Consider the following 20,369-nt stretch of genomic DNA (forward strand, 5'->3'; position numbering starts at 1 on the left):
TGTATGGGATTGCTGACCGCAGCTAAATGTACTGAACTGCTTTTGAATGGACTGTACAAATTTTTATATGCAAATTTTGAAATTTAAAAAAACTCTGTGCTGGTGAGCAGACACAAATGCTCAAGCATAACAGCTGTGTGAAGGTGGATGCAGAGTGCATTCAGGTTTGAGACGAGAAAAGTGGTGTCCTGCTCCTTCGTGGCAACATGATGCACCATAAAGTGATGAGAACTGGTTTGAGCGAATTGCTGCTTAATCCAAAAGTACACTAGCTCCTTCGAGCCGGAATTGAACCAGCGACCGAAGGATGACTTTGCTGAGTATTCCACTACAGTCCTCCGCTCTACCAACTGAGCTATCGAAGGGAAGCGCCAAATATTTCTCTGTGCGATGATTGTTTTCCGTGAGCATGTTGACGCATCTGGACTCGTGGCATGGCCTGTGCGTCTTCAGTACCAGCCCATGCTGCAGCGCGGTGGGACTGTCAACCGCCAGCTACTCTTTACAGCCTGGAAAACGCGTGTGACTAACAATCACAAGAGTGTAGCTTTGACTTCTTATCAGGCTCGCAGATTTTTTGCAAGCTGCGCATTCTGAATTTAAAGACCTTGCAAGCTGCCCGACTTGGTCGTGCTGCCTGGCCGCTTGCATGGCAAGTGCCTTCTTCGCGCAGCAGGCAGCATATCAGTCTGCTCAATCGAAGGTCCTGAGTCAAATGCTCAGAAAAGCAATCAATGCTCGCAAGTCGTTCTTTTGGCTTCTCTCGCCTCATATATCCATCTTTGCAAAAATCAAGACGTCTTGCTTATGACATGGCAGAAAAAGGTTTGCTGTGCTTTGACCCATCTGGCGTGAACTCAGTGACACGTGAGACCACATTTCTTTCTGGAAAATTGCTCTGAGCCAAAAGCAGAGTGGAGAATGCAGGCATCGATCCCCCTACCGCTCACATGCTAAGCGAGCGCTCTACCATTTGAGCTAATTCCCCAGTAGCTTCTTGCAGGTTTCCCTCATTTGCTTCTCAGTCGCCTTTTCGCACTCGTCTCCAAGCTGCTCCACGACCATCAGAGAACTGGCCCACTCCTTGTATCCAATCGACATTGCGGAGCAGCAGCGAGCGAGCAACAGCAGGACGCGAAGCCACAGTAACGAAGAAAGAAGCCGAGAAGAGCACGAGACCGTGGAAGGGAAGCGAGGTGACTGGAAAGTAGCGGCCGCCCTGTGTGTGAGGGAGCAGGCGACAGCGCTGTCTGACTGATGGCCAACTTGTTTTGCCTGAAAGGGAGTGCTGAGTGCTTTGAAGTGTTGCTGCTCTGCAGTTTGTTGAATGCACTACAATGTATCCCATATTGTACCGAATTGTACTTGAACTGAAAAGCAAGGAAATGTATCGAACGGAACTGCCGTCAGCACCCAAATGTAATGTATGGGATTGCTGACCGCAGCTAAATGTACTGAACTGCTTTTGAATGGACTGTACAAATTTTTATATGCAAATTTTGAAATTTAAAAAAACTCTGTGCTGGTGAGCAGACACAAATGCTCAAGCATAACAGCTGTGTGAAGGTGGATGCAGAGTGCATTCAGGTTTGAGACGAGAAAAGTGGTGTCATGCTCCTTCATGGCAACATGATGCACCATAAAGTGATGAGAACTGGCTTGAGCGAATTGCTGCTTAATCCAAAAGTACACTAGCTCCTTCGAGCCGGAATTGAACCAGCGACCTAAGGATGACTTTGCTGAGTATTCCACTACAGTCCTCTGCTCTACCAACTGAGCTATCGAAGGGAAGCGCCAAAGATTTTTCTGTGCGATGATTGTTTTCCGTGAGCATGTTGACGCATCTGGACTCGTGGCGTGGCCTGTGCGTCTTCAGTACCAGCCCATGCTGCAGCGCGGTGGGACTGTCAACCGCCAGCTACTCTTTACAGCCTGGAAAACGCGTGTGACTAACAATCACAAGAGTGTAGCTTTGACTTCTTATCAGGCTCGCAGATTTTTTGCAAGCTGCGCATTCTGAATTTAAAGACCTTGCAAGCTGCCCGACTTGGTCGTGCTGCCTGGCCGCTTGCATGGCAAGTGCCTTCTTTGCGCAGCAGGCAGCATATCAGTCTGCTCAATCGAAGGTCCTGAGTCAAATGCTCAGAAAAGCAATCAATGCTCGCAAGTCGTTCTTTTGGCTTCTCTCGCCTCATATATCCATCTTTGCAAAAATCAAGACGTCTTGCTTATGACATGGCAGAAAAAGGTTTGCTGTGCTTTGACCCATCTGGCGTGAACTCAGTGACACGTGAGACCACATTTCTTTCTGGAGAATTGCTCTGAGCCAAAAGCAGAGTGGAGAATGCAGGCACCGATCCCACTCCCTCTCACATGCTAAGCGAGCGCTCAACCATTTGAGCTAATTCCCCAGTAGCTTCTTGCAGGTTGCCCTCATTTGCTTCACAGTCGCCTTTTCGCACTCATCTCCAAGCTGCTCCACGACCATCAGAGAACTGGCCCACTCCTTGTATCCAATCGACATTGCGGAGCAGCAGCGAGCGAGCAACAGCAGGACGCGAAGCCACAGTAACGAAGAAAGAAGCCGAGAAGAGCACGAGACCGTGGAAGGGAAGCGAGGTGACCGGAAAGTAGCAGCTGCCCTGTGTGTGAGGGAGCAGGCGACAGCGCTGTCTGACTGATAGCCAACTTGTTTTGCCTGAAAGGGAGTGCTGAGTGCTTTGAAGTGTTGCTGCTCTGCAGTTTGTTGAATGTACTACAATGTATCCCATATTGTACCAAATTGTACTTGAACTGAAAAGCAAGGAAATGTATCGAACGGAACTGCCGTCAGCACCCAAATGTAGTGTATGGGATTGCTGACCGCAGCTAAATGTACTGAACTGCTTTTGAATGGACTGTACAAATTTTTATATGCAAATTTTGAAATTTAAAAAAACTCTGTGCTGGTGAGCAGACACAAATGCTCAAGCATAACAGCTGTGTGAAGGTGGATGCAGAGTGCATTCAGGTTTGAGACGAGAAAAGTGGTGTCCTGCTCCTTCGTGGCAACATGATGCACCATAAAGTGATGAGAACTGGTTTGAGCGAATTGCTGCTTAATCCAAAAGTACACTAGCTCCTTCGAGCCGGAATTGAACCAGCGACCGAAGGATGACTTTGCTGAGTATTCCACTACAGTCCTCCGCTCTACCAACTGAGCTATCGAAGGGAAGCGCCAAATATTTTTCTGTGCGATGATTGTTTTCCGTGAGCATGTTGACGCATCTGGACTCGTGGCATGGCCTGTGCGTCTTCAGTACCAGCCCATGCTGCAGCGCGGTGGGACTGTCAACCGCCAGCTACTCTTTACAGCCTGGAAAACGCGTGTGACTAACAATCACAAGAGTGTAGCTTTGACTTCTTATCAGGCTCGCAGATTTTTTGCAAGCTGCGCATTCTGAATTTAAAGACCTTGCAAGCTGCCCGACTTGGTCGTGCTGCCTGGCCGCTTGCATGGCAAGTGCCTTCTTCGCGCAGCAGGCAGCATATCAGTCTGCTCAATCGAAGGTCCTGAGTCAAATGCTCAGAAAAGCAATCAATGCTCGCAAGTCGTTCTTTTGGCTTCTCTCGCCTCATATATCCATCTTTGCAAAAATCAAGACGTCTTGCTTATGACATGGCAGAAAAAGGTTTGCTGTGCTTTGACCCATCTGGCGTGAACTCAGTGACACGTGAGACCACATTTCTTTCTGGAAAATTGCTCTGAGCCAAAAGCAGAGTGGACAATGCAGGCATCGATCCCCCTACCGCTCACATGCTAAGCAAGCGCTCTACCATTTGAGCTAATTCCCCAGTAGCTTCTTGCAGGTTTCCCTCATTTGCTTCTCAGTCGCCTTTTCGCACTCGTCTCCAAGCTGCTCCACGACCATCAGAGAACTGGCCCACTCCTTGTATCCAATCGACATTGCGGAGCAGCAGCGAGCGAGCAACAGCAGGACGCGAAGCCACAGTAACGAAGAAAGAAGCCGAGAAGAGCACGAGACCGTGGAAGGGAAGCGAGGTGACCGGAAAGTAGCGGCCGCCCTGTGTGTGAGGGAGCAGGCGACAGCGCTGTCTGACTGATGGCCAACTTGTTTTGCCTGAAAGGGAGTGCTGAGTTCTTTGAAGTGTTGCTGCTCTGCAGTTTGTTGAATGCACTACAATGTATCCCATATTGTACCGAATTGTACTTGAACTGAAAAGCAAGGAAATGTATCGAACGGAACTGCCGTCAGCACCCAAATGTAGTGTATGGGATTGCTGACCGCAGCTAAATGTACTGAACTGCTTTTGAATGGACTGTACAAATTTTTATATGCAAATTTTGAAATTTAAAAAAACTCTGTGCTGGTGAGCAGACACAAATGCTCAAGCATAACAGCTGTGTGAAGGTGGATGCAGAGTGCATTCAGGTTTGAGACGAGAAAAGTGGTGTCATGCTCCTTCATGGCAACATGATGCACCATAAAGTGATGAGAACTGGTTTGAGCGAATTGCTGCTTAATCCAAAAGTACACTAGCTCCTTCGAGCCGGAATTGAACCACCGACCTAAGGATGATTTTGCTGAGTATTCCACTACAGTCCTCCGCTCTACCAACTGAGCTATCGAAGGGAAGCGCCAAAGATTTTTCTGTGCGATGATTGTTTTCCGTGAGCATGTTGACGCATCTGGACTCGTGGCGTGGCCTGTGCGTCTTCAGTACCAGCCCATGCTGCAGCGCGGTGGGACTGTCAACCGCCAGCTACTCTTTACAGCCTGGAAAACGCGTGTGACTAACAATCACAAGAGTGTAGCTTTGACTTCTTATCAGGCTCGCAGATTTTTTGCAAGCTGCGCATTCTGAATTTAAAGACCTTGCAAGCTGCCCGACTTGGTCGTGCTGCCTGGCCGCTTGCATGGCAAGTGCCTTCTTTGCGCAGCAGGCAGCATATCAGTCTGCTCAATCGAAGGTCCTGAGTCAAATGCTCAGAAAAGCAATCAATGCTCGCAAGTCGTTCTTTTGGCTTCTCTCGCCTCATATATCCATCTTTGCAAAAATCAAGACGTCTTGCTTATGACATGGCAGAAAAAGGTTTGCTGTGCTTTGACCCATCTGGCGTGAACTCAGTGACACGTGAGACCACATTTCTTTCTGGAGAATTGCTCTGAGCCAAAAGCAGAGTGGAGAATGCAGGCATCGATCCCACTCCCTCTCACATGCTAAGCGAGCGCTCAACCATTTGAGCTAATTCCCCAGTAGCTTTTTGCAGGTTGCCCTCATTTGCTCCACAGTCGCCTTTTCGCACTCATCTCCAAGCTGCTCCACGACCATCAGAGAACTGGCCCACTCCTTGTATCCAATCGACATTGCGGAGCAGCAGCGAGCGAGCAACAGCAGGACGCGAAGCCACAGTAACGAAGAAAGAAGCCGAGAAGAGCACGAGACCGTGGAAGGGAAGCGAGGTGACCGGAAAGTAGCGGCCGCCCTGTGTGTGAGGGAGCAGGCGACAGCGCTGTCTGACTGATAGCCAACTTGTTTTGCCTGAAAGGGAGTGCTGAGTGCTTTGAAGTGTTGCTGCTCTGCAGTTTGTTGAATGTACTACAATGTATCCCATATTGTACCAAATTGTACTTGAACTGAAAAGCAAGGAAATGTATCGAACGGAACTGCCGTCAGCACCCAAATGTAGTGTATGGGATTGCTGACCGCAGCTAAATGTACTGAACTGCTTTTGAATGGACTGTACAAATTTTTATATGCAAATTTTGAAATTTAAAAAAACTCTGTGCTGGTGAGCAGACACAAATGCTCAAGCATAACAGCTGTGTGAAGGTGGATGCAGAGTGCATTCAGGTTTGAGACGAGAAAAGTGGTGTCCTGCTCCTTCGTGGCAACATGATGCACCATAAAGTGATGAGAACTGGTTTGAGCGAATTGCTGCTTAATCCAAAAGTACACTAGCTCCTTCGAGCCGGAATTGAACCAGCGACCGAAGGATGACTTTGCTGAGTATTCCACTACAGTCCTCCGCTCTACCAACTGAGCTATCGAAGGGAAGCGCCAAATATTTTTCTGTGCGATGATTGTTTTCCGTGAGCATGTTGACGCATCTGGACTCGTGGCATGGCCTGTGCGTCTTCAGTACCAGCCCATGCTGCAGCGCGGTGGGACTGTCAACCGCCAGCTACTCTTTACAGCCTGGAAAACGCGTGTGACTAACAATCACAAGAGTGTAGCTTTGACTTCTTATCAGGCTCGCAGATTTTTTGCAAGCTGCGCATTCTGAATTTAAAGACCTTGCAAGCTGCCCGACTTGGTCGTGCTGCCTGGCCGCTTGCATGGCAAGTGCCTTCTTCGCGCAGCAGGCAGCATATCAGTCTGCTCAATCGAAGGTCCTGAGTCAAATGCTCAGAAAAGCAATCAATGCTCGCAAGTCGTTCTTTTGGCTTCTCTCGCCTCATATATCCATCTTTGCAAAAATCAAGACGTCTTGCTTATGACATGGCAGAAAAAGGTTTGCTGTGCTTTGACCCATCTGGCGTGAACTCAGTGACACGTGAGACCACATTTCTTTCTGGAAAATTGCTCTGAGCCAAAAGCAGAGTGGAGAATGCAGGCATCGATCCCCCTACCGCTCACATGCTAAGCGAGCGCTCTACCATTTGAGCTAATTCCCCAGTAGCTTCTTGCAGGTTTCCCTCATTTGCTTCTCAGTCGCCTTTTCGCACTCGTCTCCAAGCTGCTCCACGACCATCAGAGAACTGGCCCACTCCTTGTATCCAATCGACATTGCGGAGCAGCAGCGAGCGAGCAACAGCAGGACGCGAAGCCACAGTAACGAAGAAAGAAGCCGAGAAGAGCACGAGACCGTGGAAGGGAAGCGAGGTGACCGGAAAGTAGCGGCCGCCCTGTGTGTGAGGGAGCAGGCGACAGCGCTGTCTGACTGATGGCCAACTTGTTTTGCCTGAAAGGGAGTGCTGAGTGCTTTGAAGTGTTGCTGCTCTGCAGTTTGTTGAATGCACTACAATGTATCCCATATTGTACCGAATTGTACTTGAACTGAAAAGCAAGGAAATGTATCGAACGGAACTGCCGTCAGCACCCAAATGTAATGTATGGGATTGCTGACCGCAGCTAAATGTACTGAACTGCTTTTGAATGGACTGTACAAATTTTTATATGCAAATTTTGAAATTTAAAAAAACTCTGTGCTGGTGAGCAGACACAAATGCTCAAGCATAACAGCTGTGTGAAGGTGGATGCAGAGTGCATTCAGGTTTGAGACGAGAAAAGTGGTGTCATGCTCCTTCATGGCAACATGATGCACCATAAAGTGATGAGAACTGGCTTGAGCGAATTGCTGCTTAATCCAAAAGTACACTAGCTCCTTCGAGCCGGAATTGAACCACCGACCTAAGGATGATTTTGCTGAGTATTCCACTACAGTCCTCTGCTCTACCAACTGAGCTATCGAAGGGAAGCGCCAAAGATTTTTCTGTGCGATGATTGTTTTCCGTGAGCATGTTGACGCATCTGGACTCGTGGCGTGGCCTGTGCGTCTTCAGTACCAGCCCATGCTGCAGCGCGGTGGGACTGTCAACCGCCAGCTACTCTTTACAGCCTGGAAAACGCGTGTGACTAACAATCACAAGAGTGTAGCTTTGACTTCTTATCAGGCTCGCAGATTTTTTGCAAGCTGCGCATTCTGAATTTAAAGACCTTGCAAGCTGCCCGACTTGGTCGTGCTGCCTGGCCGCTTGCATGGCAAGTGCCTTCTTTGCGCAGCAGGCAGCATATCAGTCTGCTCAATCGAAGGTCCTGAGTCAAATGCTCAGAAAAGCAATCAATGCTCGCAAGTCGTTCTTTTGGCTTCTCTCGCCTCATATATCCATCTTTGCAAAAATCAAGACGTCTTGCTTATGACATGGCAGAAAAAGGTTTGCTGTGCTTTGACCCATCTGGCGTGAACTCAGTGACACGTGAGACCACATTTCTTTCTGGAGAATTGCTCTGAGCCAAAAGCAGAGTGGAGAATGCAGGCATCGATCCCACTCCCTCTCACATGCTAAGCGAGCGCTCAACCATTTGAGCTAATTCCCCAGTAGCTTCTTGCAGGTTGCCCTCATTTGCTTCACAGTCGCCTTTTCGCACTCATCTCCAAGCTGCTCCACGACCATCAGAGAACTGGCCCACTCCTTGTATCCAATCGACATTGCGGAGCAGCAGCGAGCGAGCAACAGCAGGACGCGAAGCCACAGTAACGAAGAAAGAAGCCGAGAAGAGCACGAGACCGTGGAAGGGAAGCGAGGTGACCGGAAAGTAGCAGCTGCCCTGTGTGTGAGGGAGCAGGCGACAGCGCTGTCTGACTGATAGCCAACTTGTTTTGCCTGAAAGGGAGTGCTGAGTGCTTTGAAGTGTTGCTGCTCTGCAGTTTGTTGAATGTACTACAATGTATCCCATATTGTACCGAATTGTACTTGAACTGAAAAGCAAGGAAATGTATCGAACGGAACTGCCGTCAGCACCCAAATGTAGTGTGTGGGATTGCTGACCGCAGCTAAATGTACTGAACTGCTTTTGAATGGACTGTACAAATTTTTATATGCAAATTTTGAAATTTAAAAAAACTCTGTGCTGGTGAGCAGACACAAATGCTCAAGCATAACAGCTGTGTGAAGGTGGATGCAGAGTGCATTCAGGTTTGAGACGAGAAAAGTGGTGTCCTGCTCCTTCGTGGCAACATGATGCACCATAAAGTGATGAGAACTGGTTTGAGCGAATTGCTGCTTAATCCAAAAGTACACTAGCTCCTTCGAGCCGGAATTGAACCAGCGACCTAAGGATGACTTTGCTGAGTATTCCACTACAGTCCTCCGCTCTACCAACTGAGCTATCGAAGGGAAGCGCCAAAGATTTTCCTGTGCGATGATTGTTTTCCGTGAGCATGTTGACGCATCTGGACTCGTGGCGTGGCCTGTGCGTCTTCAGTACCAGCCCATGCTGCAGCGCGGTGGGACTGTCAACCGCCAGCTACTCTTTACAGCCTGGAAAACGCGTGTGACTAACAATCACAAGAGTGTAGCTTTGACTTCTTATCAGGCTCGCAGATTTTTTGCAAGCTGCGCATTCTGAATTTAAAGACCTTGCAAGCTGCCCGACTTGGTCGTGCTGCCTGGCCGCTTGCATGGCAAGTGCCTTCTTCGCGCAGCAGGCAGCATATCAGTCTGCTCAATCGAAGGTCCTGAGTCAAATGCTCAGAAAAGCAATCAATGCTCGCAAGTCGTTCTTTTGGCTTCTCTCGCCTCATATATCCATCTTTGCAAAAATCAAGACGTCTTGCTTATGACATGGCAGAAAAAGGTTTGCTGTGCTTTGACCCATCTGGCATGAACTCAGTGACACGTGAGACCACATTTCTTTCTGGAGAATTGCTCTGAGCCAAAAGCAGAGTGGAGAATGCAGGCATCGATCCCACTACCTCTCACATGCTAAGCGAGCGCTCTACCATTTGAGCTACTTCCCCAGTAGCTTCTTGCAGGTTTCCCTCATTTGCTTCTCAGTCGCCTTTTCGCACTCGTCTCCAAGCTGCTCCACGACCATCAGAGAACTGGCCCACTCCTTGTATCCAATCGACATTGCGGAGCAGCAGCGAGCGAGCAACAGCAGGACGCGAAGCCACAGTAACGAAGAAAGAAGCCGAGAAGAGCACGAGACCGTGGAAGGGAAGCGAGGTGACCGGAAAGTAGCGGCCGCCCTGTGTGTGAGGGAGCAGGCGACAGCGCTGTCTGACTGATAGCCAACTTGTTTTGCCTGAAAGGGAGTGCTGAGTGCTTTGAAGTGTTGCTGCTCTGCAGTACTACAATGTATCCCATATTGTACCGAATTGTACTTGAACTGAAAAGCAAGGAAATGTATCGAACGGAACTGCCGTCAGCACCCAAATGTAGTGTATGGGATTGCTGACCGCAGCTAAATGTACTGAACTGCTTTTGAATGGACTGTACAAATTTTTATATGCAAATTTTGAAATTTAAAAAAACTCTGTGCTGGTGAGCAGACACAAATGCTCAAGCATAACAGCTGTGTGAAAGTGGATGCAGAGTGCATTCAGGTTTGAGACGAGAAAAGTGGTGTCCTGCTCCTTCGTGGCAACATGATGCACCATAAAGTGATGAGAACTGGTTTGAGCGAATTGCTGCTTAATCCAAAAGTACACTAGCTCCTTCGAGCCGGAATTGAACCAGCGACCTAAGGATGACTTTGCTGAGTATTCCATTACAGTCCTCCGCTCTACCAACTGAGCTATCGAAGGGAAGCGCCAAAGATTTTCCTGTGCGATGATTGTTTTCCGTGAGCATGTTGACGCATCTGGACTCGTGGCGTGGCCTGTGCGTCTTCAGTACCAGCCCATGCTGCAGCGCGGTGGGACTGTCAACCGCCAGCTACTCTTTACAGCCTGGAAAACGCGTGTGACTAACAATCACAAGAGTGTAGCTTTGACTTCTTATCAGGCTCGCAGATTTTTTGCAAGCTGCGCATTCTGAATTTAAAGACCTTGCAAGCTGCCCGACTTGGTCGTGCTGCCTGGCCGCTTGCATGGCAAGTGCCTTCTTCGCGCAGCAGGCAGCATATCAGTCTGCTCAATCGAAGGTCCTGAGTCAAATGCTCAGAAAAGCAATCAATGCTCGCAAGTCGTTCTTTTGGCTTCTCTCGCCTCATATATCCATCTTTGCAAAAATCAAGACGTCTTGCTTATGACATGGCAGAAAAAGGCTTGCTGTGCTTTGACCCATCTGGCATGAACTCAGTGACACGTGAGACCACATTTCTTTCTGGAGAATTGCTCTGAGCCAAAAGCAGAGTAGAGAATGCAGGCATCGATCCCACTACCTCTCACATGCTAAGCGAGCGCTCTACCATTTGAGCTAATTCCCCAGTAGCATTTTGCAGGTTGCCCTCATTTGCTTCACAGTCGCCTTTTCGCACTCGTCTCCAAGCTGCTCCACGACCATCAGAGAACTGGCCCACTCCTTGTATCCAATCGACATTGCGGAGCAGCAGCGAGCGAGCAACAGCAGGACGCGAAGCCACAGTAACGAAGAAAGAAGCCGAGAAGAGCACGAGACCGTGGAAGGGAAGCGAGGTGACCGGAAAGTAGCGGCCGCCCTGTGTGTGAGGGAGCAGGCGACAGCGCTGTCTGACTGATAGCCAACTTGTTTTGCCTGAAAGGGAGTGCTGAGTGCTTTGAAGTGTTGCTGCTCTGCAGTACTACAATGTATCCCATATTGTACCGAATTGTACTTGAACTGAAAAGCAAGGAAATGTATCGAACGGAACTGCCGTCAGCACCCAAATGTAGTGTATGGGATTGCTGACCGCAGCTAAATGTACTGAACTGCTTTTGAATGGACTGTACAAATTTTTATATGCAAATTTTGAAATTTAAAAAAACTCTGTGCTGGTGAGCAGACACAAATGCTCAAGCATAACAGCTGTGTGAAGGTGGATGCAGAGTGCATTCAGGTTTGAGACGAGAAAAGTGGTGTCCTGCTCCTTCGTGGCAACATGATGCACCATAAAGTGATGAGAACTGGTTTGAGCGAATTGCTGCTTAATCCAAAAGTACACTAGCTCCTTCGAGCCGGACTTGAACCAGCGACCTAAGGATGACTTTGCTGAGTATTCCACTACAGTCCTCCGCTCTACCAACTGAGCTATCGAAGGGAAGCGCCAAAGATTTTCCTGTGCGATGATTGTTTTCCGTGAGCATGTTGACGCATCTGGACTCGTGGCGTGGCCTGTGCGTCTTCAGTACCAGCCCATGCTGCAGCGCGGTGGGACTGTCAACCGCCAGCTACTCTTTACAGCCTGGAAAACGCGTGTGACTAACAATCACAAGAGTGTAGCTTTGACTTCTTATCAGGCTCGCAGATTTTTTGCAAGCTGCGCATTCTGAATTTAAAGACCTTGCAAGCTGCCCGACTTGGTCGTGCTGCCTGGCCGCTTGCATGGCAAGTGCCTTCTTCGCGCAGCAGGCAGCATATCAGTCTGCTCAATCGAAGGTCCTGAGTCAAATGCTCAGAAAAGCAATCAATGCTCGCAAGTCGTTCTTTTGGCTTCTGTCGCCTCATATATCCATCTTTGCAAAAATCAAGACGTCTTGCTTATGACATGGCAGAAAAAGGTTTGCTGTGCTTTGACCCATCTGGCGTGAACTCAGTGACACGTGAGACCACATTTCTTTCTGGAGAATTGCTCTGAGCCAAAAGCAGAGTGGAGAATGCAGGCATCGATCCCACTACCTCTCATATGCTAAGCGAGCGCTCTACCATTTGAGCTAATTCCCCAGTAGCTTCTTGCAGGTTTCCCTCATTTGCTCCTCAGTCGCCTTTTCGCACTCGTCTCCAAGCTGCTCCACGACCATCAGAGAACTGGCCCACTCCTTGTATCCAATCGACATTGCGGAGCAGCAGCGAGCGAGCAACAGCAGGACGCGAAGCCACAGTAACGAAGAAAGAAGCCGAGAAGAGCACGAGACCGTGGAAGGGAAGCGAGGTGACCGGAAAGTAGCGGCCGCCCTGTGTGTGAGGGAGCAGGCGAGAGCGCTGTCTGACTGATGGCCAACTTGTTTTGCCTGAAAGGGAGTGCTGAGTGCTTTGAAGTGTTGCTGCTCTGCAGTTTGTTGAATGCACTACAATGTATCCCATATTGTACCGAATTGTACTTGAACTGAAAAGCAAGGAAATGTATCGAACGGAACTGCCGTCAGCACCCAAATGTAGTGTATGGGATTGCTGACCGCAGCTAAATGTACTGAACTGCTTTTGAATGGACTGTACAAATTTTTATATGCAAATTTTGAAATTTAAAAAAACTCTGTGCTGGTGAGCAGACACAAATGCTCAAGCATAACAGCTGTGTGAAGGTGGATGCAGAGTGCATTCAGGTTTGAGACGAGAAAAGTGGTGTCCTGCTCCTTCGTGGCAACATGATGCACCATAAAGTGATGAGAACTGGTTTGAGCGAATTGCTGCTTCATCCAAAAGTACACTAGCTCCTTCGAGCCGGAATTGAACCAGCGACCTAAGGATGACTTTGCTGAGTATTCCACTACAGTCCTCCGCTCTACCAACTGAGCTATCGAAGGGAAGCGCCAAAGATTTTTCTGTGCGATGATTGTTTTCCGTGAGCATGTTGACGCATCTGGACTCGTGGCGTGGCCTGTGCGTCTTCAGTACCAGCCCATGCTGCAGCGCGGTGGGACTGTCAACCGCCAGCTACTCTTTACAGCCTGGAAAACGCGTGTGACTAACAATCACAAGAGTGTAGCTTTGACTTCTTATCAGGCTCGCAGATTTTTTGCAAGCTGCGCATTCTGAATTTAAAGACCTTGCAAGCTGCCCGACTTGGTCGTGCTGCCTGGCCGCTTGCATGGCAAGTGCCTTCTTCGCGCAGCAGGCAGCATATCAGTCTGCTCAATCGAAGGTCCTGAGTCAAATGCTCAGAAAAGCAATCAATGCTCGCAAGTCGTTCTTTTGGCTTCTCTCGCCTCATATATCCATCTTTGCAAAAATCAAGACGTCTTGCTTATGACATGGCAGAAAAAGGTTTGCTGTGCTTTGACCCATCTGGCATGAACTCAGTGACACGTGAGACCACATTTCTTTCTGGAGAATTGCTCTGAGCCAAAAGCAGAGTGGAGAATGCAGGCATCGATCCCGCTACCTCTCACATGCTAAGCGAGCGCTCTACCATTTGAGCTAATTCCCCAGTAGCTTCTTGCAGGTTGCACTCATTTGCTTCACAGTCGCCTTTTCGCACTCGTCTCCAAGCTGCTCCACGACCATCAGAGAACTGGCCCACTCCTTGTATCCAATCGACATTGCGGAGCAGCAGCGAGCGAGCAACAGCAGGACGCGAAGCCACAGTAACGAAGAAAGAAGCCGAGAAGAGCACGAGACCGTGGAAGGGAAGCGAGGTGACCGGAAAGTAGCGGCCGCCCTGTGTGTGAGGGAGCAGGCGACAGCGCTGTCTGACTGATAGCCAACTTGTTTTGCCTGAAAGGGAGTGCTGAGTGCTTTGAAGTGTTGCTGCTCTGCAGTTTGTTGAATGTACTACAATGTATCCCATATTGTACCGAATTGTACTTGAACTGAAAAGCAAGGAAATGTATCGAACGGAACTGCCGTCAGCACCCAAATGTAGTGTATGGGATTGCTGACCGCAGCTAAATGTACTGAACTGCTTTTGAATGGACTGTACAAATTTTTATATGCAAATTTTGAAATTTAAAAAAACTCTGTGCTGGTGAGCAGACACAAATGCTCAAGCATAACAGCTGTGTGAAGGTGGATGCAGAGTGCATTCAGGTTTGAGACGAGAAAAGTGGTGTCCTGCTCCTTCGTGGCAACATGATGCACCATAAAGTGATGAGAACTGGTTTGAGCGAATTGCTGCTTAATCCAAAAGTACACTAGCTCCTTCGAGCCGGAATTGAACCAGCGACCTAAGGATGACTTTGCTGAGTATTCCACTACAGTCCTCCGCTCTACCAACTGAGCTATCGAAGGGAAGCGCCAAAGATTTTCCTGTGCGATGATTGTTTTCCGTGAGCATGTTGACGCATCTGGACTCGTGGCGTGGCCTGTGCGTCTTCAGTACCAGCCCATGCTGCAGCGCGGTGGGACTGTCAACCGCCAGCTACTCTTTACAGCCTGGAAAACGCGTGTGACTAACAATCACAAGAGTGTAGCTTTGACTTCTTATCAGGCTCGCAGATTTTTTGCAAGCTGCGCATTCTGAATTTAAAGACCTTGCAAGCTGCCCGACTTGGTCGTGCTGCCTGGCCGCTTGCATGGCAAGTGCCTTCTTCGCGCAGCAGGCAGCATATCAGTCTGCTCAATCGAAGGTCCTGAGTCAAATGCTCAGAAAAGCAATCAATGCTCGCAAGTCGTTCTTTTGGCTTCTCTCGCCTCATATATCCATCTTTGCAAAAATCAAGACGTCTTGCTTATGACATGGCAGAAAAAGGTTTGCTGTGCTTTGACCCATCTGGCATGAACTCAGTGACACGTGAGACCACATTTCTTTCTGGAGAATTGCTCTGAGCCAAAAGCAGAGTAGAGAATGCAGGCATCGATCCCACTACCTCTCACATGCTAAGCGAGCGCTCTACCATTTGAGCTAATTCCCCAGTAGCTTTTTGCAGGTTGCCCTCATTTGCTTCACAGTCGCCTTTTCGCACTCGTCTCCAAGCTGCTCCACGACCATCAGAGAACTGGCCCACTCCTTGTATCCAATCGACATTGCGGAGCAGCAGCGAGCGAGCAACAGCAGGACGCGAAGCCACAGTAACGAAGAAAGAAGCCGAGAAGAGCACGAGACCGTGGAAGGGAAGCGAGGTGACCGGAAAGTAGCGGCCGCCCTGTGTGTGAGGGAGCAGGCGACAGCGCTGTCTGACTGATAGCCAACTTGTTTTGCCTGAAAGGGAGTGCTGAGTGCTTTGAAGTGTTGCTGCTCTGCAGTTTGTTGAATGTACTACAATGTATCCCATATTGTACCGAATTGTACTTGAACTGAAAAGCAAGGAAATGTATCGAACGGAACTGCCGTCAGCACCCAAATGTAGTGTATGGGATTGCTGACCGCAGCTAAATGTACTGAACTGCTTTTGAATGGACTGTACAAATTTTTATATGCAAATTTTGAAATTTAAAAAAACTCTGTGCTGGTGAGCAGACACAAATGCTCAAGCATAACAGCTGTGTGAAGGTGGATGCAGAGTGCATTCAGGTTTGAGACGAGAAAAGTGGTGTCCTGCTCCTTCGTGGCAACATGATGCACCATAAAGTGATGAGAACTGGTTTGAGCGAATTGCTGCTTAATCCAAAAGTACACTAGCTCCTTCGAGCCGGAATTGAACCAGCGACCTAAGGATGACTTTGCTGAGTATTCCACTACAGTCCTCCGCTCTACCAACTGAGCTATCGAAGGGAAGCGCCAAAGATTTTCCTGTGCGATGATTGTTTTCCGTGAGCATGTTGACGCATCTGGACTCGTGGCGTGGCCTGTGCGTCTTCAGTACCAGCCCATGCTGCAGCGCGGTGGGACTGTCAACCGCCAGCTACTCTTTACAGCCTGGAAAACGCGTGTGACTAACAATCACAAGAGTGTAGCTTTGACTTCTTATCAGGCTCGCAGATTTTTTGCAAGCTGCGCATTCTGAATTTAAAGACCTTGCAAGCTGCCCGACTTGGTCGTGCTGCCTGGCCGCTTGCATGGCAAGTGCCTTCTTCGCGCAGCAGGCAGCATATCAGTCTGCTCAATCGAAGGTCCTGAGTCAAATGCTCAGAAAAGCAATCAATGCTCGCAAGTCGTTCTTTTGGCTTCTCTCGCCTCATATATCCATCTTTGCAAAAATCAAGACGTCTTGCTGATGACATGGCAGAAAAAGGTTTGCTGTGCTTTGACCCATCTGGCATGAACTCAGTGACACGTGAGACCACATTTCTTTCTGGAGAATTGCTCTGAGCCAAAAGCAGAGTGGAGAATGCAGGCATCGATCCCACTACCTCTCACATGCTAAGCGAGCGCTCTACCATTTGAGCTACTTCCCCAGTAGCTTCTTGCAGGTTGCCCTCATTTGCTTCACAGTCGCCTTTTCGCACTCGTCTCCAAGCTGCTCCACGACCATCAGAGAACTGGCCCACTCCTTGTATCCAATCGACATTGCGGAGCAGCAGCGAGCGAGCAACAGCAGGACGCGAAGCCACAGTAACGAAGAAAGAAGCCGAGAAGAGCACGAGACCGTGGAAGGGAAGCGAGGTGACCGGAAAGTAGCGGCCGCCCTGTGTGTGAGGGAGCAGGCGACAGCGCTGTCTGACTGATAGCCAACTTGTTTTGCCTGAAAGGGAGTGCTGAGTGCTTTGAAGTGTTGCTGCTCTGCAGTACTACAATGTATCCCATATTGTACCGAATTGTACTTGAACTGAAAAGCAAGGAAATGTATCGAACGGAACTGCCGTCAGCACCCAAATGTAGTGTATGGGATTGCTGACCGCAGCTAAATGTACTGAACTGCTTTTGAATGGACTGTACAAATTTTTATATGCAAATTTTGAAATTTAAAAAAACTCTGTGCTGGTGAGCAGACACAAATGCTCAAGCATAACAGCTGTGTGAAGGTGGATGCAGAGTGCATTCAGGTTTGAGATGAGAAAAGTGGTGTCCTGCTCCTTCGTGGCAACATGATGCACCATAAAGTGATGAGAACTGGTTTGAGCGAATTGCTGCTTAATCCAAAAGTACACTAGCTCCTTCGAGCCGGACTTGAACCAGCGACCTAAGGATGACTTTGCTGAGTATTCCACTACAGTCCTCCGCTCTACCAACTGAGCTATCGAAGGGAAGCGCCAAAGATTTTCCTGTGCGATGATTGTTTTCCGTGAGCATGTTGACGCATCTGGACTCGTGGCGTGGCCTGTGCGTCTTCAGTACCAGCCCATGCTGCAGCGCGGTGGGACTGTCAACCGCCAGCTACTCTTTACAGCCTGGAAAACGCGTGTGACTAACAATCACAAGAGTGTAGCTTTGACTTCTTATCAGGCTCGCAGATTTTTTGCAAGCTGCGCATTCTGAATTTAAAGACCTTGCAAGCTGCCCGACTTGGTCGTGCTGCCTGGCCGCTTGCATGGCAAGTGCCTTCTTCGCGCAGCAGGCAGCATATCAGTCTGCTCAATCGAAGGTCCTGAGTCAAATGCTCAGAAAAGCAATCAATGCTCGCAAGTCGTTCTTTTGGCTTCTCTCGCCTCATATATCCATCTTTGCAAAAATCAAGACGTCTTGCTTATGACATGGCAGAAAAAGGTTTGCTGTGCTTTGACCCATCTGGCGTGAACTCAGTGACACGTGAGACCACATTTCTTTCTGGAGAATTGCTCTGAGCCAAAAGCAGAGTGGAGAATGCAGGCATCGATCCCACTACCTCTCATATGCTAAGCGAGCGCTCTACCATTTGAGCTAATTCCCCAGTAGCTTCTTGCAGGTTTCCCTCATTTGCTCCTCAGTCGCCTTTTCGCACTCGTCTCCAAGCTGCTCCACGACCATCAGAGAACTGGCCCACTCCTTGTATCCAATCGACATTGCGGAGCAGCAGCGAACGAGCAACAGCAGGACGCGAAGCCACAGTAACGAAGAAAGAAGCCGAGAAGAGCACGAGACCGTGGAAGGGAAGCGAGGTGACCGGAAAGTAGCGGCCGCCCTGTGTGTGAGGGAGCAGGCGACAGCGCTGTCTGACTGATGGCCAACTTGTTTTGCCTGAAAGGGAGTGCTGAGTGCTTTGAAGTGTTGCTGCTCTGCAGTTTGTTGAATGCACTACAATGTATCCCATATTGTACCGAATTGTACTTGAACTGAAAAGCAAGGAAATGTATCGAACGGAACTGCCGTCAGCACCCAAATGTAGTGTATGGGATTGCTGACCGCAGCTAAATGTACTGAACTGCTTTTGAATGGACTGTACAAATTTTTATATGCAAATTTTGAAATTTAAAAAAACTCTGTGCTGGTGAGCAGACACAAATGCTCAAGCATAACAGCTGTGTGAAGGTGGATGCAGAGTGCATTCAGGTTTGAGACGAGAAAAGTGGTGTCCTGCTCCTTCGTGGCAACATGATGCACCATAAAGTGATGAGAACTGGTTTGAGCGAATTGCTGCTTAATCCAAAAGTACACTAGCTCCTTCGAGCCGGAATTGAACCAGCGACCTAAGGATGACTTTGCTGAGTATTCCACTACAGTCCTCCGCTCTACCAACTGAGCTATCGAAGGGAAGCGCCAAAGATTTTCCTGTGCGATGATTGTTTTCCGTGAGCATGTTGACGCATCTGGACTCGTGGCGTGGCCTGTGCGTCTTCAGTACCAGCCCATGCTGCAGCGCGGTGGGACTGTCAACCGCCAGCTACTCTTTACAGCCTGGAAAACGCGTGTGACTAACAATCACAAGAGTGTAGCTTTGACTTCTTATCAGGCTCGCAGATTTTTTGCAAGCTGCGCATTCTGAATTTAAAGACCTTGCAAGCTGCCCGACTTGGTCGTGCTGCCTGGCCGCTTGCATGGCAAGTGCCTTCTTCGCGCAGCAGGCAGCATATCAGTCTGCTCAATCGAAGGTCCTGAGTCAAATGCTCAGAAAAGCAATCAATGCTCGCAAGTCGTTCTTTTGGCTTCTCTCGCCTCATATATCCATCTTTGCAAAAATCAAGACGTCTTGCTGATGACATGGCAGAAAAAGGTTTGCTGTGCTTTGACCCATCTGGCATGAACTCAGTGACACGTGAGACCACATTTCTTTCTGGAGAATTGCTCTGAGCCAAAAGCAGAGTGGAGAATGCAGGCATCGATCCCACTACCTCTCACATGCTAAGCGAGCGCTCTACCATTTGAGCTACTTCCCCAGTAGCTTCTTGCAGGTTGCCCTCATTTGCTTCACAGTCGCCTTTTCGCACTCGTCTCCAAGCTGCTCCACGACCATCAGAGAACTGGCCCACTCCTTGTATCCAATCGACATTGCGGAGCAGCAGCGAGCGAGCAACAGCAGGACGCGAAGCCACAGTAACGAAGAAAGAAGCCGAGAAGAGCACGAGACCGTGGAAGGGAAGCGAGGTGACCGGAAAGTAGCGGCCGCCCTGTGTGTGAGGGAGCAGGCGACAGCGCTGTCTGACTGATAGCCAACTTGTTTTGCCTGAAAGGGAGTGCTGAGTGCTTTGAAGTGTTGCTGCTCTGCAGTACTACAATGTATCCCATATTGTACCGAATTGTACTTGAACTGAAAAGCAAGGAAATGTATCGAACGGAACTGCCGTCAGCACCCAAATGTAGTGTATGGGATTGCTGACCGCAGCTAAATGTACTGAACTGCTTTTGAATGGACTGTACAAATTTTTATATGCAAATTTTGAAATTTAAAAAAACTCTGTGCTGGTGAGCAGACACAAATGCTCAAGCATAACAGCTGTGTGAAGGTGGATGCAGAGTGCATTCAGGTTTGAGATGAGAAAAGTGGTGTCCTGCTCCTTCGTGGCAACATGATGCACCATAAAGTGATGAGAACTGGTTTGAGCGAATTGCTGCTTAATCCAAAAGTACACTAGCTCCTTCGAGCCGGACTTGAACCAGCGACCTAAGGATGACTTTGCTGAGTATTCCACTACAGTCCTCCGCTCTACCAACTGAGCTATCGAAGGGAAGCGCCAAAGATTTTCCTGTGCGATGATTGTTTTCCGTGAGCATGTTGACGCATCTGGACTCGTGGCGTGGCCTGTGCGTCTTCAGTACCAGCCCATGCTGCAGCGCGGTGGGACTGTCAACCG

General features: G+C 49.0%; 15 non-coding genes across 15 annotated transcripts; all 15 read right to left on the bottom strand.

Moving 5' to 3' along the window:
- Positions 1–273: 273 nt before the first annotated feature.
- trnay-gua (transfer RNA tyrosine (anticodon GUA)) lies at positions 274–365 on the bottom strand. The gene is given in 2 exon segments: positions 274–309; positions 329–365. It is a non-coding gene; the product is annotated as a tRNA-Tyr (tRNA).
- Positions 366–1,696: 1,331 nt separating this feature from the next.
- trnay-gua (transfer RNA tyrosine (anticodon GUA)) lies at positions 1,697–1,788 on the bottom strand. Its single transcript is given in 2 exon segments — positions 1,697–1,732; positions 1,752–1,788. It is a non-coding gene; the product is annotated as a tRNA-Tyr (tRNA).
- Positions 1,789–3,119: 1,331 nt separating this feature from the next.
- On the bottom strand, positions 3,120–3,211 carry trnay-gua (transfer RNA tyrosine (anticodon GUA)). Its single transcript is given in 2 exon segments — positions 3,120–3,155; positions 3,175–3,211. It is a non-coding gene; the product is annotated as a tRNA-Tyr (tRNA).
- Positions 3,212–4,542: 1,331 nt separating this feature from the next.
- On the bottom strand, positions 4,543–4,634 carry trnay-gua (transfer RNA tyrosine (anticodon GUA)). The gene is given in 2 exon segments: positions 4,543–4,578; positions 4,598–4,634. It is a non-coding gene; the product is annotated as a tRNA-Tyr (tRNA).
- Positions 4,635–5,965: 1,331 nt separating this feature from the next.
- trnay-gua (transfer RNA tyrosine (anticodon GUA)) lies at positions 5,966–6,057 on the bottom strand. Its single transcript is given in 2 exon segments — positions 5,966–6,001; positions 6,021–6,057. It is a non-coding gene; the product is annotated as a tRNA-Tyr (tRNA).
- Positions 6,058–7,388: 1,331 nt separating this feature from the next.
- On the bottom strand, positions 7,389–7,480 carry trnay-gua (transfer RNA tyrosine (anticodon GUA)). Its single transcript is given in 2 exon segments — positions 7,389–7,424; positions 7,444–7,480. It is a non-coding gene; the product is annotated as a tRNA-Tyr (tRNA).
- Positions 7,481–8,811: 1,331 nt separating this feature from the next.
- Positions 8,812–8,903, bottom strand: trnay-gua (transfer RNA tyrosine (anticodon GUA)). Its single transcript is given in 2 exon segments — positions 8,812–8,847; positions 8,867–8,903. It is a non-coding gene; the product is annotated as a tRNA-Tyr (tRNA).
- Positions 8,904–10,223: 1,320 nt separating this feature from the next.
- trnay-gua (transfer RNA tyrosine (anticodon GUA)) lies at positions 10,224–10,315 on the bottom strand. The gene is given in 2 exon segments: positions 10,224–10,259; positions 10,279–10,315. It is a non-coding gene; the product is annotated as a tRNA-Tyr (tRNA).
- Positions 10,316–11,635: 1,320 nt separating this feature from the next.
- Positions 11,636–11,727, bottom strand: trnay-gua (transfer RNA tyrosine (anticodon GUA)). Its single transcript is given in 2 exon segments — positions 11,636–11,671; positions 11,691–11,727. It is a non-coding gene; the product is annotated as a tRNA-Tyr (tRNA).
- A 1,331-nt stretch (positions 11,728–13,058) lies between these two features.
- On the bottom strand, positions 13,059–13,150 carry trnay-gua (transfer RNA tyrosine (anticodon GUA)). Its single transcript is given in 2 exon segments — positions 13,059–13,094; positions 13,114–13,150. It is a non-coding gene; the product is annotated as a tRNA-Tyr (tRNA).
- Positions 13,151–14,481: 1,331 nt separating this feature from the next.
- Positions 14,482–14,573, bottom strand: trnay-gua (transfer RNA tyrosine (anticodon GUA)). The gene is given in 2 exon segments: positions 14,482–14,517; positions 14,537–14,573. It is a non-coding gene; the product is annotated as a tRNA-Tyr (tRNA).
- Positions 14,574–15,904: 1,331 nt separating this feature from the next.
- Positions 15,905–15,996, bottom strand: trnay-gua (transfer RNA tyrosine (anticodon GUA)). Its single transcript is given in 2 exon segments — positions 15,905–15,940; positions 15,960–15,996. It is a non-coding gene; the product is annotated as a tRNA-Tyr (tRNA).
- A 1,320-nt stretch (positions 15,997–17,316) lies between these two features.
- trnay-gua (transfer RNA tyrosine (anticodon GUA)) lies at positions 17,317–17,408 on the bottom strand. Its single transcript is given in 2 exon segments — positions 17,317–17,352; positions 17,372–17,408. It is a non-coding gene; the product is annotated as a tRNA-Tyr (tRNA).
- A 1,331-nt stretch (positions 17,409–18,739) lies between these two features.
- On the bottom strand, positions 18,740–18,831 carry trnay-gua (transfer RNA tyrosine (anticodon GUA)). Its single transcript is given in 2 exon segments — positions 18,740–18,775; positions 18,795–18,831. It is a non-coding gene; the product is annotated as a tRNA-Tyr (tRNA).
- Positions 18,832–20,151: 1,320 nt separating this feature from the next.
- On the bottom strand, positions 20,152–20,243 carry trnay-gua (transfer RNA tyrosine (anticodon GUA)). The gene is given in 2 exon segments: positions 20,152–20,187; positions 20,207–20,243. It is a non-coding gene; the product is annotated as a tRNA-Tyr (tRNA).
- Positions 20,244–20,369: the final 126 nt, after the last annotated feature.

The sequence above is a fragment of the Pristiophorus japonicus genome, unplaced genomic scaffold (genome assembly GCF_044704955.1).
Source record: "Pristiophorus japonicus isolate sPriJap1 unplaced genomic scaffold, sPriJap1.hap1 HAP1_SCAFFOLD_207, whole genome shotgun sequence".
NCBI lineage: Eukaryota > Metazoa > Chordata > Chondrichthyes > Pristiophoridae > Pristiophorus > Pristiophorus japonicus.